General features: G+C 49.0%; 1 protein-coding gene across 1 annotated transcript in view; it reads right to left on the reverse strand.

Moving 5' to 3' along the window:
• The window catches only part of LOC147115843 (guanylate cyclase soluble subunit beta-2-like), a 59,649-nt gene that overhangs the window by 19,603 nt on the left and 26,112 nt on the right, over positions 1–13,934 (reverse strand). The gene's annotated exons all lie outside the window — the stretch shown is intronic.

A 13,934-nucleotide genomic window follows, 5' to 3' on the forward strand; every position in this document is an offset into this window, starting at 1 on the left:
TCCATCCCAGGTAACATCCTGGTGAATCTTCTCTGCACCCTCTCCAAAGCAATCACATCCTTCCTATAGTGAGGTGACCAGAACTGCACACAGTACTCCAGCTGTGGCCTCACCAGCGTTTTGTACAGCTCCATCATAACCTCCCTGCTCTTATATTCTATGCCTCGGCTAATGAAGGCAAGTATCCCATATGCCTTTTTAACCACCTTATCTACCTGTTCCGCTGCCTTCAGGGATCTATGTACATGTACACCAAGGTCCCTCTGACCCTCTGTACTTCCTAGGGTCCTACCACTCATTGTGTATTCCCTTGCCTTATTTGTCCGTCCAAAATGCATCACCTCGCACTTTTCAGGGTTAAATTCCATTTGCCACTTTTCCGCCCATCTGACCAACCCGTTTATATCGTCCTGTAGCCTGAGGCTTTCCTCCTCGCAATTTACCACCCCACCAATTTTCGTGTCATCTGCGAACTTACTGATCATACCTTTTACATTCTCATCCAAATCATCTATGTAGATCACAAACAACAAGGGACCCAGCACCGATCCCTGAGGTACCCCACTGGACACAGGCTTCCAGTCACAAAAGCAACCTTCGACCATCACCCTCTGCCTCCTGCCACTCAGCCAGTTTAGGATCCAACGCGCCAAGGCACCCTGGATCCCATGGGCTCTTACCTTCTTGACCAGTCTCCTATGCGGGACTTTGTCAAAAGCTTTACTGAAGTCCATGTAAACCACATCCACAGCATTTCCCTCATCCACCCCCCTAGTCACCCCCTCGAAAAATTCAATCAGATTTGTCAGACATGATTTACCCTTGACAAAGCCATGCTGACTATCCCCGATTAATCCTTGCCTCTCCAAGTGGAGACTAATTTTGTCCCTCAGAATTTTTTCCAATAATTTCCCTACCACAGATGTTAGGCTCACTGGCCTGTAATTCCCTGGTTTATCCCTGCTACCCTTCTTGAATAATGGTACTACATTAGCTGTTCTCCAGTCCTCTGGTACATCCCCTGTGGCCAGAGAGGTTCTGAAAATTTGTGTCAGAGCCCCTGCAATCTCCTCCTTTGCCTCCCACAGCAGCCTGGGATAGATCTCGTCCGGGCCTGGGGATTTATCCACTTTTTGGCCTGCTAAAACCGCTAGCACCTCCTCCCTCTCGATGCTAATATGTTCAAGTATGTCACAGTCCCCTTGCCCGATTTCTATGTCTGCATCGTCTTTCTCCATAGTGAACACAGATGCAAAAAATTCATTTAAAACCCTGCCTACATCATCTGGCTCTACACACAGATTGCCACTTTGGTCCCTAATGGGCCCTACCCTTTCCCTGGTTATCCTCTTGCCCTTAATATACTTATAAAACATCTTAGGATTTTCCTTTATTTTGCTCGCCAGTGTTATTTCATGGCCCCTCCTCGCCCTCCTAATTTCTTTTTTAAGTACGCCCCTGCACTTTTTATACTCCTCTAGGGCTTCTTCCGTCTTTAGTCTTTTGTAACTGCCAAAAGCCCCCCTTTTATTCCTAATGCATTTTTGTATATCCCTTGTCATCCAAGGTTCCCTTTGCTTGTTGGTCCCACCCTTGACCTTTACAGGAACATGAGAAGAAGCACTGCAGAGACTGAAATTCAAGAAAGTCATTATGGATCTGAGATGGATCTGTCCGATCTCGTAAAAGGGCAACAACAATAAACTGGCAGAGAATTTTTAGAAGTATTTTCAGCTATGCGTCCCTCTTGTTGTAACAAAGGTTTGGTTGGCAGCCAAACACCATAATATAGCAATAGCTTCCTGAACTTCTTCAGCAGGAAGTTAAACTTTAACCTATGGTCCCAAATCCCCTGTTTGGTTTTTCTTCAATTTTCTTGATCCAGAATTTGCAAGAGCAGAGCACCTCACAGTATGTCCTGTTTAGTTAGACATGTTCCTGGACCCTTCAGCTCAAAAATGTTTTTCCCACAAAGTTGCTGGAAGTGTGAGCTGATAATAATGTGGTGTGGGCAACAGGGCATCTGGTGAACAATGGGACAAACAGTGCATCTCCTTAACCAATGAGATTAAAGGATTGAGAAAGAAACAGAGGAAGGACCGAGAAGGAGAGTGAGTTATAGTGGGTGAATTCAATGTCAAATCAGGTACAGAAAGAGAAATGAAAAGAGGGAAAGAAAGATTTGATTAAGAGTGAGAGGAAAGAGACAGAAAGGAAAAGTAAGAAAAAAAATAAAAATTTGTTATTTTTAAAATCTCCAACAACAATTCACAACCTGAAGGAATGAGACTCCACGGGGGAAAAATTTGGTTGGTTCTGTTGTATCCGTGTGTTAATGGAGACACGGAATGCAGGAGTTGGTTTAACAGGTGTTTACTGAACAAAGTCTGGAGGTGAACTAAAAGATACAAGACGCTATACAGGCTTATATACCCGAGTGGTCACTACCGGTATTACAGTACACAGGGGCTCTTAAAGGTACATACACTACAATTCCTCCCCTTTTAGATAATTAGTACATAACATTTTAAGTAATCATTAATTAACATGTTTACAAGAACAATAATATACACATTTGCTGCAGTTAATCAATTATAAGTCAGTCTCTCTGGAGGCTTCCTGACTCGGTCCGGATAACGCCTCGGTGGTGTAGTAGTTTTCGGTGGTGTAGTAGGTTCTTTTGGCAAGGTCGATTCGGCTTCAATGCCAGTGTCGGGTTCATCTGGTTCCAGTATCACCGGATCGGAGGTGGATACTATGGGTATCTCTGCTTCATCATTAGGCGTATAGAGTTGCGGTGTAGATTGTCCCTTTTCGGATGACTCTATGATCTGGTCAGCATGGCGCCTTATTATGCTTTCTCCAATGTCCACGGTATACATCAGCGGTCCTAGTCGTGTACAAATAGTTCCAGGCTGCCATTTCTCGGTACGGTAGTCCCGGGCCAAAACTTGTTGACCTATCTGGAAGGTTCGAGTTGGCCTTTCATTCATGCCTTGAAATTGCCGGTTCTCTACGTCCCTTCTGATGTTTGGCTTGATCAAATCCAGCCGGCATCTTAGTCTTCTATTGAAAAACATCATGGCGGTGTAAGATTCGCAATTTTCAGCAAACATCACGCAAGAAAACTGGATAAAATAAGACTGTTTATTGACCAAAGTAAGCTTGCACAGAAAAACCTTTGATAAAAGGGCATACAAAATGGCCGCCAGGCCCCATGATCAGTTTCTGAACCATTTTATTTCTGTTACTGCAAGCCAGACAGGCTTGTGGATTGAAAACAGTAAGCCCGCGAAAGCCAGTATCTGGGAACCGAAACTCAGAGGAACAGCATACATATTCAATGGATTACAAGTACAGGATGGGGCCCATCAAGATATGGGCGGACAATGCAAAATCACTCATACCCATTTATTGTACAAAGGAAAAACCGTTTACCAGCCATCAAGGAAAATCTCCGGACCGATCAATATGCGAACCGAGCCGCGGTGACAATGCAAAAGACATTAAAAGACATTATCGGCCAGGAAGGCCAGTTTAAGTTATCACCGGCTCCGTTACAAGACAAAGCGCCCCTGCAGAGATTTCTGCCCGCCAAAATTAATACAAAGACAGGACTATGATTTGGCGGGAGATAAGACTGTTCCAAAAGAGTATAACTATGGATTGAAAGTCCATATACGTTACTTCAACTTCTTCGGACGGTGCCAGGATCGGCGCCTCTTCCACTTCGGCAGATGCAGAATCGATGAAAACGTTTTCGTCTTTTTAAAGACGGACGGTTTCGGTAAAAAGACAACGTGGTCGGTGTTCAGCCAAACAAGGCTCGGCCACGACGAGAAGACGACGAGGGTGGCCCGGGTACTGGGGTCGGGAGATCATCGACGACCCAGGCCGACGGAGAAGAAACCCTCTGGAGAACCAGCCAGGCCGGAGACAAAAAGACAGTCCGGGCCTGACACTTCCGTGTCTCAACATCCCATCTGGTTGTTGGTCTGCTCCATGAACCAAAATCGACAACAGCTTGTAGCTGATCTTCAACCTTGACGAGCACTCATCGAGGCTGTGTCTACCCCATCGCCTCGAGAGAGAGAGAGAGAGAGAGAGAGAGAATATCGACTGCGCCAGAAGTTTCCAAATCCACGTGACGACGGAAAGCGGTGCCAAAAAGGCTGCGAACCCCCCTTTCTCGCGATTTCGAGAGTGGTGAGCATGATCCCAGGTTCCCCAGGTCGAAACTTAGTTTAGGTATAGGGGAGGGAGTTAAGGGAAATCGTAATGTGTTTCCCCTTTTACGATGTGCCGTGTGTTCCCCATTTCCATAGAGTCAAGTTCATAAATTTGTGCATGATTGTAGTTACTTTAATCTGTGCCTATGACATGTATTTTGTAATGCTTCAAACTGTTTAAAAATAAAAGCATCCATTTCGTGCTATTCAGCCTGGTCTATTGAGTCCTTTCTCTGCACTACTGTTCTCTGCATCTAAGTCCAAGGTCTAGAACCGTAGGGGGAGTGGGTCGAACCACTCAAGGGTAATTCTTGCACGAAGCCTGGCAGGAGGCCAGAACGGGCAGGAGAGCAGGAAAAAAACCCCTACAGCGGGAGTTTGGTTTGTAACCACATGTGTTGCATTCCTGTACGCAAACAAGAAGTTATCTACCTTATGTTGTAGATTTATGTCTTCATTACCCATGGCCTTTATGGCCTTCTTGAAGGTCTGGACAAACCTTTCAGCTAATCCATTGGTGGTGGGATGGTATGGGGCGGACGTGTAGTGCTTAACCCCATTGTTTTTTAAGAACTTCCTGAATTCTTCGGACACAAATTGCGGTCCATTATCAGAACAGATCTGTTCAGGCAGCCCATTCCTGGCAAATATGGTCCTTAATACTGTGATGGTTTTTTCCGTGGTGGTGGAGGACATCTTTATTACCTCCGGCCACTTGGAGTGTGCATCCACCGCGATTAAGAACATTGAGTCCATAAATGGACCAGCAAAGTCGATATGTACCCTTTGCCATGGAGATGAGGGCCACTCCCATGGATGTAGAGGGGCTTGTGGTGGGGCGTTTTGGACCTTCTGGCATCCTAGACAGCTCTTGGTCATTTCTTCGATGTCTCCATCGATACCTGGCCACCACACAAATGCTCTGGCTAGGTTCTTCATTTTCACTCCACCCAGATGCCCCTCGTGAAGCTCCTTTAGCACTTTATCCTGGAGTTTGGGTGGAATCACTACACTGGATCCACACATCAAGGTTCCTCGGCGCACTGACAGCTGTTCTCTTCTTTGCGAGAATGCTGGCAACAGTGGTTCGCCATGTGCTGGCCATCCCTTCACCGTTAAATCGTAGACTCGTGAAAGAGTCAGGTCATTTCTCGTTTCCTTTTCAATGGTAGAATTTGTTACTGGTAGACATTCCACTATGGTTGAGTGGAACATCTCCACTGGGTCCACTGTAGGTGCCTCTTCTACTGTTGGCAATAGTAGGCGCGATAAACCGTCAGCATTCCCATGCTGTTTTGATCCTTTGTATTCTATGTCATATTGGTGTGCCCCTAGGAAAAGGGACCACCTCTGTAGCCTTTGCGCTGTCATAATGGGAACGCCCTTTTTAGGGTTGAATATTGAGACGAGGGGTTGATGGTCAGTCAACAAGGTAAATTTTTGTCCGTGTAGGTAATTGTTGAATTTCTTCACTCCCCACACCAGGCTGAGTGCTTCCCTGTCGATCTGGGCATAGCTACGCTCAGCTGAGTTCAATGAGCGTGACGCAAAAGCTATCGGCCACTCCGAGCCATCAGGGAATCTATGCGATAATACCGCTCCTACGCCGTAAGGGGATGCATCGCACGCCAGTCTGATTGGCAGTGATGGGTTGTAATGAGCCAACACTTCCTTGGACGTGATCAAGCCTTTGCATTTATGGAAGGCACGTTTACAGTCTTCGCTCCATTTCCAAATTACTCCCGTTTGTAGCAGTGCGTTAAGAGGGTGCAGAACAGTTGACAAGTTCGGTCAAAATTTATGATAGTAATTTATCAATCCCAGGAACTACCTTAATTGTGAGACATTTTCAGGTGCTGGGGCATTTATGACTGCTTCAATTTTTTCAGGTGACTTATGCAACCCTTCTTCGTTAATTATATGGCCACAATATGATATTTGTTTCTGGAAAAACTCGCACTTGGGACGATTTGCTCGTAGGCCCCGTTCTCTCAGCCTAGTGAGCACCTGCTCCAAATTGGCAAGGTGCTCGTTGTCATTTTCTCCTGTTACAAGGTTGTCGTCTAGGTAGCATTGAGTCCCCAGAATCCCTTGCAGGACTTGCTCCATAGCTCTTTGCCAGATAGCTGGAGCTGATGCTACTCCGAAAACCAGTCGATTGTACTGGTACAGGCCTTTGTGTGTGTTTATCGTGAGATACTTTTTAGAGGCCTCCTCAACCTCCATCTGTAGATATGCCTGTGCCAAGTCAATTTTGGTGAAACGTTTCCCTCCGGATAGTGAGGCAAAAATATCTTCTATCCTCGGAAGAGGATACTGTACCGTGTGAAGGACCGGGTTTACAGTCACCTTGAAGTCCCCACAGATGCGAATTTTTCTCTGTTCTTCAGACTTATCATTATTCAACGTTTTCTTCATGACCGGGACGATGGGTGTTGCCCACTCGCTCCAATCTACCTTGGATAACACGCCTGCATTTTCCAAATTCTCCAGCTCTGCCTCGACTGCTGGACAAATTGCGTATGGCACCGGCCTTGCCTTAAAAAACTTGGGAATTGCCGCATCTTCCACTTTTATTGAGGTGGTGACGCCTTTCAAGGTTCCTAGTTCCTGTTGAAACACTTCTTTGGCGTTGGCCAAGATGTCTTTTAATCGTTCAGGTATGACGTCATCATCATTTTTTTGCTTACTGGTCACCGTCAGTGCCTGAATGGAGTGCCAGTCTAAACGTATCTTCCTGATCCATTCACGTCCCAACAGCAGTGGACCACCATCTTGCAGAACGTATAAATACAACTTCTGCATTTCCTTGCCGTTGTACACAACAGGCACCCTTATTTTCCCTCTGGGGTATACTTTCTGCCCCGTATATGTCTTCAAGATAATGGATGTGTCTTTCAAAGGTATATGCGGAAATAGCCGCTCGTAATCCCGTCGACTTATGATGGTCAGAGCTGATCCTGTATCTAGCTCCATTTTAACTGGGGACCCCGCTATCGTGAGGGTAACCCAAATGGTCTGGTAATCTTCTTTGGCAATTACATTATGTAATTTGAGACAGCTTAGTCTCTTGTTTCCGGAGTTGCTATCGCTCTTCTGGTCTTCGGAGCTACTGTCCGTCATCATTTGTACCTTTCTGTACTTTTCCTTATTGATTTTTTTTCTGTCAGTGGATTTTTTGTTTCCAGATCGGCATACACGTGCAATGTGTCCCATCTTTCTGCATTGCCTGCATGCTTTGTCCTTGAACCAGCAGTCCCTCTGGTCATGGGTGGATCTGCCGCAGCGATAACATCTCTCGAAACCCCGTGTCATTTCATGGGTGCCGAAGTCCTGTGGCTTTTGCTGTATCTCTGCAGCTCCTCTTGCTGCTGCTTCGTATGATACAGCCACACTGAAAGCCTTGTCCAGTGTCAAATCTTTCTCAGAAAGTAGCCTTTTTTGTGTTCCTTCACTTAGGAGACCGCAGACGAATTTGTCTCGTAGAGAATCTGCCAGTCCTGCCCCGAATTGGCAGTGCTTTGACAGCTTTCTTAATTCGGTGAGGTAATCAGCATTACTTTCATTCTTGTGCTGATTCCTCCTGAAGAATTTGAATTGTTCCACTATCAGCAGCGGTGTTGAGTTTAAGTGCTCCTGTAGGGTATCAACAATTTCCTTAAAATTCTTGTACATCAGTTTGGCTGGAGTGATTAAGTTTCGTAACAGCCCGTATGTCCTTGCGCCCATCAGATTTAGAAGTACCGATGCCTTTTTATCATCCTCTACTTCATTCGCTGTGCAATATACCTCCACTCTTTCCACATATGTGGTCCAATCCTCTATATTATTATCGAAAGCAGTAATATTGCCAGTCTTAGGCATCCTGAAAATCAAAAATGGCGCCTCCCGTGCTTTCCTTTCTTCCCTGCCGAGAAAAAATGGCGCCTCCCACGCTTTCCCACCACTGCCGCTGCTGACAACGCTGTTCTCCGCGGTTTTTATTTACACAGATATTTTTAATAGTTGGAGACTCGTTCCCGCCGGACTCTCTGGGACTTTTCCCTCCCTCTGCTTGGTCCGAACGCCGACTTGCTTTGCAGCGCCGGCCGTCTCCCGAGTGCTCCACCCTCCGTCTCTGTTTGCCTCCGCCTTCCGACTCGCTGCTCGGCCCCGCTGCAGAGCCACCCGATCGAGCCCCAGCCCACCACCCAGGAAGGATTAGTGCAGTACCTGCCACCAGCCCGGCTAGCTGGTGAAACCACAGTTTTTTTTTTTTTTCTTCGACCTTCGTCTGAGGAATCGATCTCCTTGAGGTGCTGCCGAATTGCAGGTAAGTCCGTTTCCAATTCGTCACCACTGTTGTATCCGTGTGTTAATGGAGACACGGAATGCAGGAGTTGGTTTAACAGGTGTTTACTGAACAAAGTCTGGAGGTGAACTAAAAGATACAAGACGCTATACAGGCTTATATACCCGAGTGGTCACTACCGGTATTACAGTACACAGGGGCTCTTAAAGGTACATACACTACAGGTTGCGCCACCCATTAGCGCCTAAAGAGGTCAAGAAGTGGGGCGCTAACCAACTAGCGCCCGGGCGCAGTGAACCCTGCGCCTCTTCCCAAATTGAGCGGACATTTAGCGCCGGCGCTAAACTGTAGCACCCGCTCACTGGCGCACGCAGATCATGACGTCATTTCAGTGTGCAACGCCCTTGGGGCGCACCGGACCAGAAATTCAGTGGTGCCCCCCTCCGTTCCGCCTGTCACTACCAACGACAGGTTACCTGGAACGTTTTCCAGTCGCTGTCGGGCTGGGGGGGTCGCTATTTAAAGGGGACTCTTCCTGGATTATTAGTGGTAGCCATTTTTGGACCACACCTTCTGTGAGAGAGAGAGAGTTGCTCAGAGACAAACGGAGAGCCATTTCTGCAGTGAGCCAGTGCTGGCTGAGGAACTTTAGCCTTCTGAACATAACTTTGCAGTTGGTAGGCTTCTCAACCGGCATAACTTTCAGTGCGCACTTACTCTGGGGGCTGCATTGGATGGGAACGTCGTCCTTCTCAATCATATTGACAGGGCACAGAGACGCAGGGATAGAGTGGCAGGCATGGCCAGACGGAGGAGGGCCAACAGACGTCGGCACACGAGACCTTATGCTGCCAGGGTTTTCCGCCAACAGTTTTCGTATATCAACATGTCGGAGGAGCAGTGTTTCCGAAGGCTGCGCTTCAGTAAGGAGGTGGTCACTGAGCTCTGCCACCTGCTTCAGCCAGATCTGCAGCCTCAACTAAGGTGCAGGACATCTCTGTCGGTGGCTGTGAAGATCACTGTGGCTCTAAACTTCTATGCCAGTGGCTCCTTTCAGGCCGCTGTTGGGGACATTGCCAACATCTCACAGTTCGCGGTGCATTGCTGCATCCGTCAAGTGACTAATGCCCTCTTTAAAAGGAGACGGCAGTACATCTCCTTCCCAATGACCCCGGACAAGCAGCGAGAGCGCGCAGAGGGCTTCGCAAGGATAGCGGGCTTCCCCATGGTGCAGGGCGCCATTGACTGCACGCATGTGGCTTTGCGGGCGCCTCTAGAGAATGTGGAGGATTTCCACAACCGAAAGGGGTTCCATTCTTTGAATGTGCAGCTGGTCTGTGACCACCGACAGCTGATACTTGCTGTCAATGCCCTCTTTCCAGGCAGCAGCCACGACGCCTTCATCCTGCGCCAGACTTCTGTGGCAGACCTTTTCGAAGCCCCGGCTCACCCAGGAGGCTGGCTTCTCGGGGACAAGGGCTATCCTCTGTGCCCTGGCTGCTGACCCCGCTCCATTCGCCCAGCATCCCTGCTGAAGAACGATACAACGAGAGCCATCAAGCGACCAGGAACATTGTGGAGCACACAATCGGTGTGCTGAAGCAACGGTTCTGCAGTCTGGACCATTCCGGAGGAGCCCTTCAGTACTCACCTGAGCGAGTCTCCCACTTCATGGTTGTGTGTTGCATGTTGCATAACCTGGCAATCCTCAGGACCCAGCCAATGCCACCAGACATTGAAGCACCAGAGGAGGAGGAGGAGGAGGAGGAGGAGGAGGAGGAGGAGGAGGAGGAGGAGGAGGAGGAGGAGCAGCAGCAGCAGCACCAAGATGGGAGGGAGGCACAAACTGCAAGGGCCGTCCATCAGAGGCTTATAGCAAGTCGCTTCTAGGCCTCTCTGAGGGAATGCTTTCTGCCATTCCAAGAACATGAATGGAACCGTTCTGCTACCCCTAAGCCGGTCAAGGCAACAATTTGTGCAAAGAACAGACATGGACATTGTGAATAAATAAACTTCTTTATTTAACAAACTGTGTATCCTTCCCACATGACAAAGCAATGGAAACAAACACCAAAACAAACAGACTGCCACATAACTGGCTCTCATACCCTGGAGACAATGTCCAAAACATAACTGGCTCTCACACCCTGGAGACAATGTCCAAAACATAACCAACATTCAGACCAGCATCCTTGGCCTTGAATGAAAGAAATAACATAATTTAGCAACACCTCCTACTTTTTGTCCCTCGATGGTGATCTGCTTCCCTTGCGGAATTGCCCCCTTCCCGTCCTGCAGCTCCTCCATAATGGGACCCCAGTGGCTGCAGCAAGACTGGGGGAGGCCTGCTGACTGTCCGAAACTGAGACTGCAGATGCCCTTGAGGTACGGCCTGGACCAGCTCTGGGCCTGGAGGGCCCGGCTGCTGACTGCTCCAACTCTGCATGGGCGGCAGCAGTCTGTCCTACAGGTGGTGGCAGCTGCAGTGGAGAAGTGCCAGTGGTGACATCAGGAATGCTGTTATCCTGAGAGCGGACAGCAGCTCCCTGGTCGGCTGACACACTGGCACTCTGACGGGGCAGCACCGCGCATGCGCAGCAATCGGCTGGTGCACAGATTGCTGGCCTGCTGTGGTGCGGCGAGGGCCCCGGGGAATCCTGCCCAATCCAGCGAGGGTGGCAGCAGTCAGTGCTCGCGTGGCCTCAATCTGCGTCTGCATGAGACCAGCCACTGACTGCGTGGCAGCACTCAGCGCTTGTGTGGCAGGTGCCAGTGCTTCGCCGAAGTCCTGGACAATCCTTGCCAGTGCTGCGCTGAAGTCCTGCACACTCCTTGCCTGTGCTGCGCCGAAGTCCTGGACGCTCCTTGCCAGTGTCTCAATGGAATCGGGCATCCTTGCCACTGCAGCCATGAGCTCAGTGTGCCTCTGCCCAGCCTGGGCGCTCATTTCTGCGAGGGGACACACCTCTTCTGTGTTCTGTGCAGCAGCACTGGCGGCCCGACTCGCCCGCCGGGGAGACGCGTGCCCCCGAGCTTCCCTACCCCCCTCGCGTTGCTGCAGGCCGCTGGGTCCTGGAGCTGCATCCTCCTCAGACCATTCCGCCCCGCTCCCCTCCAGGGAAGGCATCTCCCCAGTCTGGACATGGGCTGGCTCGCCTGAGGGTGGCACGGATGGTCCGGCTTCCTCCTCCTCGTCGCCTCCAAAGTCACTCGCACTGGCAGCTTGAGGGCCGCCTCCCGAGCTGGTGATGCAGCATCTGAAAGCAGGGAGATTCAAGAGTGGCTTTAGCGAAAGGACAGGGTGGCAGCAAGGGATGCATGAGTGCTGCAATGCTCTGAGTTGGCTCGAGAGTGAAAAAGCATGCTGGTGTGGGGAACAAGTGGAAGGAGAGAGGTCAAAAAGGTGATGACTTTACCATTGCTGTCCACAATGGGATCGGCATCTACAGAGGCGACAGGGCCAATCATCCGGCTTGCCACAATCCGATGGACTCGCTCCTCCAGGTCTGTGAGGGTCTGCAGGTGAGGCCGGCCTCCTCCGGTCCGATGCTGTTGCCTTCTATTATGGGCCAGCTTGGCCTGCAAGAGAAAGGACGGGGTGTGAGGAAACCTGCAGCCCTGATCTGTGATGACATGCCTCCCATGGTCGATTAGCCCTTACATTATGCTGCCCTGATCTGGGATGACATGCCTCCCATGGTCCAGGAGCCCTTACATTATGCACAGAGCTGAATGTGCGTGTGTGTTTCCAGAAAGGGCCATGGGTGCTGGATGACAGCTGGCCAGTGGGGCTTTGCACACCCTCTGGCCATAAAGTGAGGTCCAGATGGAGGGATGAAGATGATTCTGAAAAAGGCACTCACCCTGACGACCCGAGTGAGGTTGTTGAACTTCTTCCTGCATTGCACAGGAGTCCTGGGAACCATGCTGCTGGAGGTGACTCTGTTGGAAACCTCCCTCCAAGCTCTGCGATAGTCGCTGTGCTGAGGCCTCCTGCCATTCTCTGGGTAGAGTACAGATCACCTGCGCTCCACCACGCCAACCAGAGCATCCAATGCCCCCTCGTTGAAGCGCTGCGCTCTCTCCCTGGCCCTCTCCATGTTCAGGCAGTTGTCGACGCCACAGGTAGGTTACCGCCGAGTTTGAGGCCTACGATGCGCAGCGTGCGGCTGGAGATGATGATCGATCCGCCCCTTTAAGAGCTGTCCGGCGCCAGCGTGTCTGGCTGCACTCGATAATTGACAGCACCTGCGCTGCGCCCGCCCGCGGAGATATTGCGTCGCGTCGCCGGGTTAGTGCCTTAAGACTGTCATGTAGCACCTGATTTAGCGCCGCAATCACCTTCAGGGGCGCAGGTACCCAATATCACTGGAGGTGCCGATAATTTGCGCCTGGTGCTAAACTTTGCACACCACCAATACTAACGCCCCAAACGGGGCGATACCGAATTTCTCCCCCCACACTTTTAATTGTTCACTTTCTGGGAAAAGGAGGTTGATTGGCATACATTAATAATTATCACTTCTTTAAAAGGGTACTTACTCTGTTAATCACTGGACATAACTCTCTGTGTCGAGTTTAATGGGCAATTAATGAGCAAATTCAGCAACTTCATGAAAGACATGGGAAGGTTAAGGGTGAAATGCGGTTTTCACAAAGCTAATGGTGGATCAGTGCAAATCAGCCAGCAACTTGAGGTGATTCGCAATTCATAAGTTATTTCTTCCTTGCCACAAGTTTCCAGATGATTTTCATATTAATAATGGCATGCGCCATTCAGACGCCGTTATTTTTTTCAACAAATTCTGGACCATTGAGTGACTTGCCACAAATCTGGGCACTGTGCAGCTGAATTCATGGCCCAAATTTTCCTGTGGACTTGCAGCAATGTTATAGGCACCCTTGAATGGTGCAAAAAAAAAGGGAGGTTACGGAATAAGTGACTTGCACCATTAATTATGCCACTCTATATGCACCACTCTACGGTTACCCTTTCTGAAAACAGTTAGAAGGTAATTATCGTAGTTCCACCCCTCATTGGAATCAATGGCAATCGCAATTTAACCCAGTTTTCACTCTGCTGCCACTTAGACTGAAATATAATGGTGCTGGTGGCCTGGCAGCAGCGTGATTTATTGACTCTGTAATGCATTCATTGATTGATTTTAAATGACTCGCTAACTATGTTTGCTGATCGGGACTTTATATTACTAACCAGTTACAGGAGGTATTTTACACCCAGCCAGACCTAACCTCTGCCTTCATTAATAATTTTAAGTCTTGATTTATTAATGAGAAAGTTGTTCCAGGCACAAAACTTAACTATTGAGTAGTTGAATGCGTTACATTTATGGCTTACTTACATTTGATTTTAAAACAGAATTGGAGGATCCCAATTCTTTCCTAATCCCCAA

This window comes from Somniosus microcephalus, chromosome 6 (assembly GCF_052327205.1).
Source record: "Somniosus microcephalus isolate GS21.2 chromosome 6, FLI_Smic_1.0, whole genome shotgun sequence".
Lineage (NCBI taxonomy): Eukaryota > Metazoa > Chordata > Chondrichthyes > Squaliformes > Somniosidae > Somniosus > Somniosus microcephalus.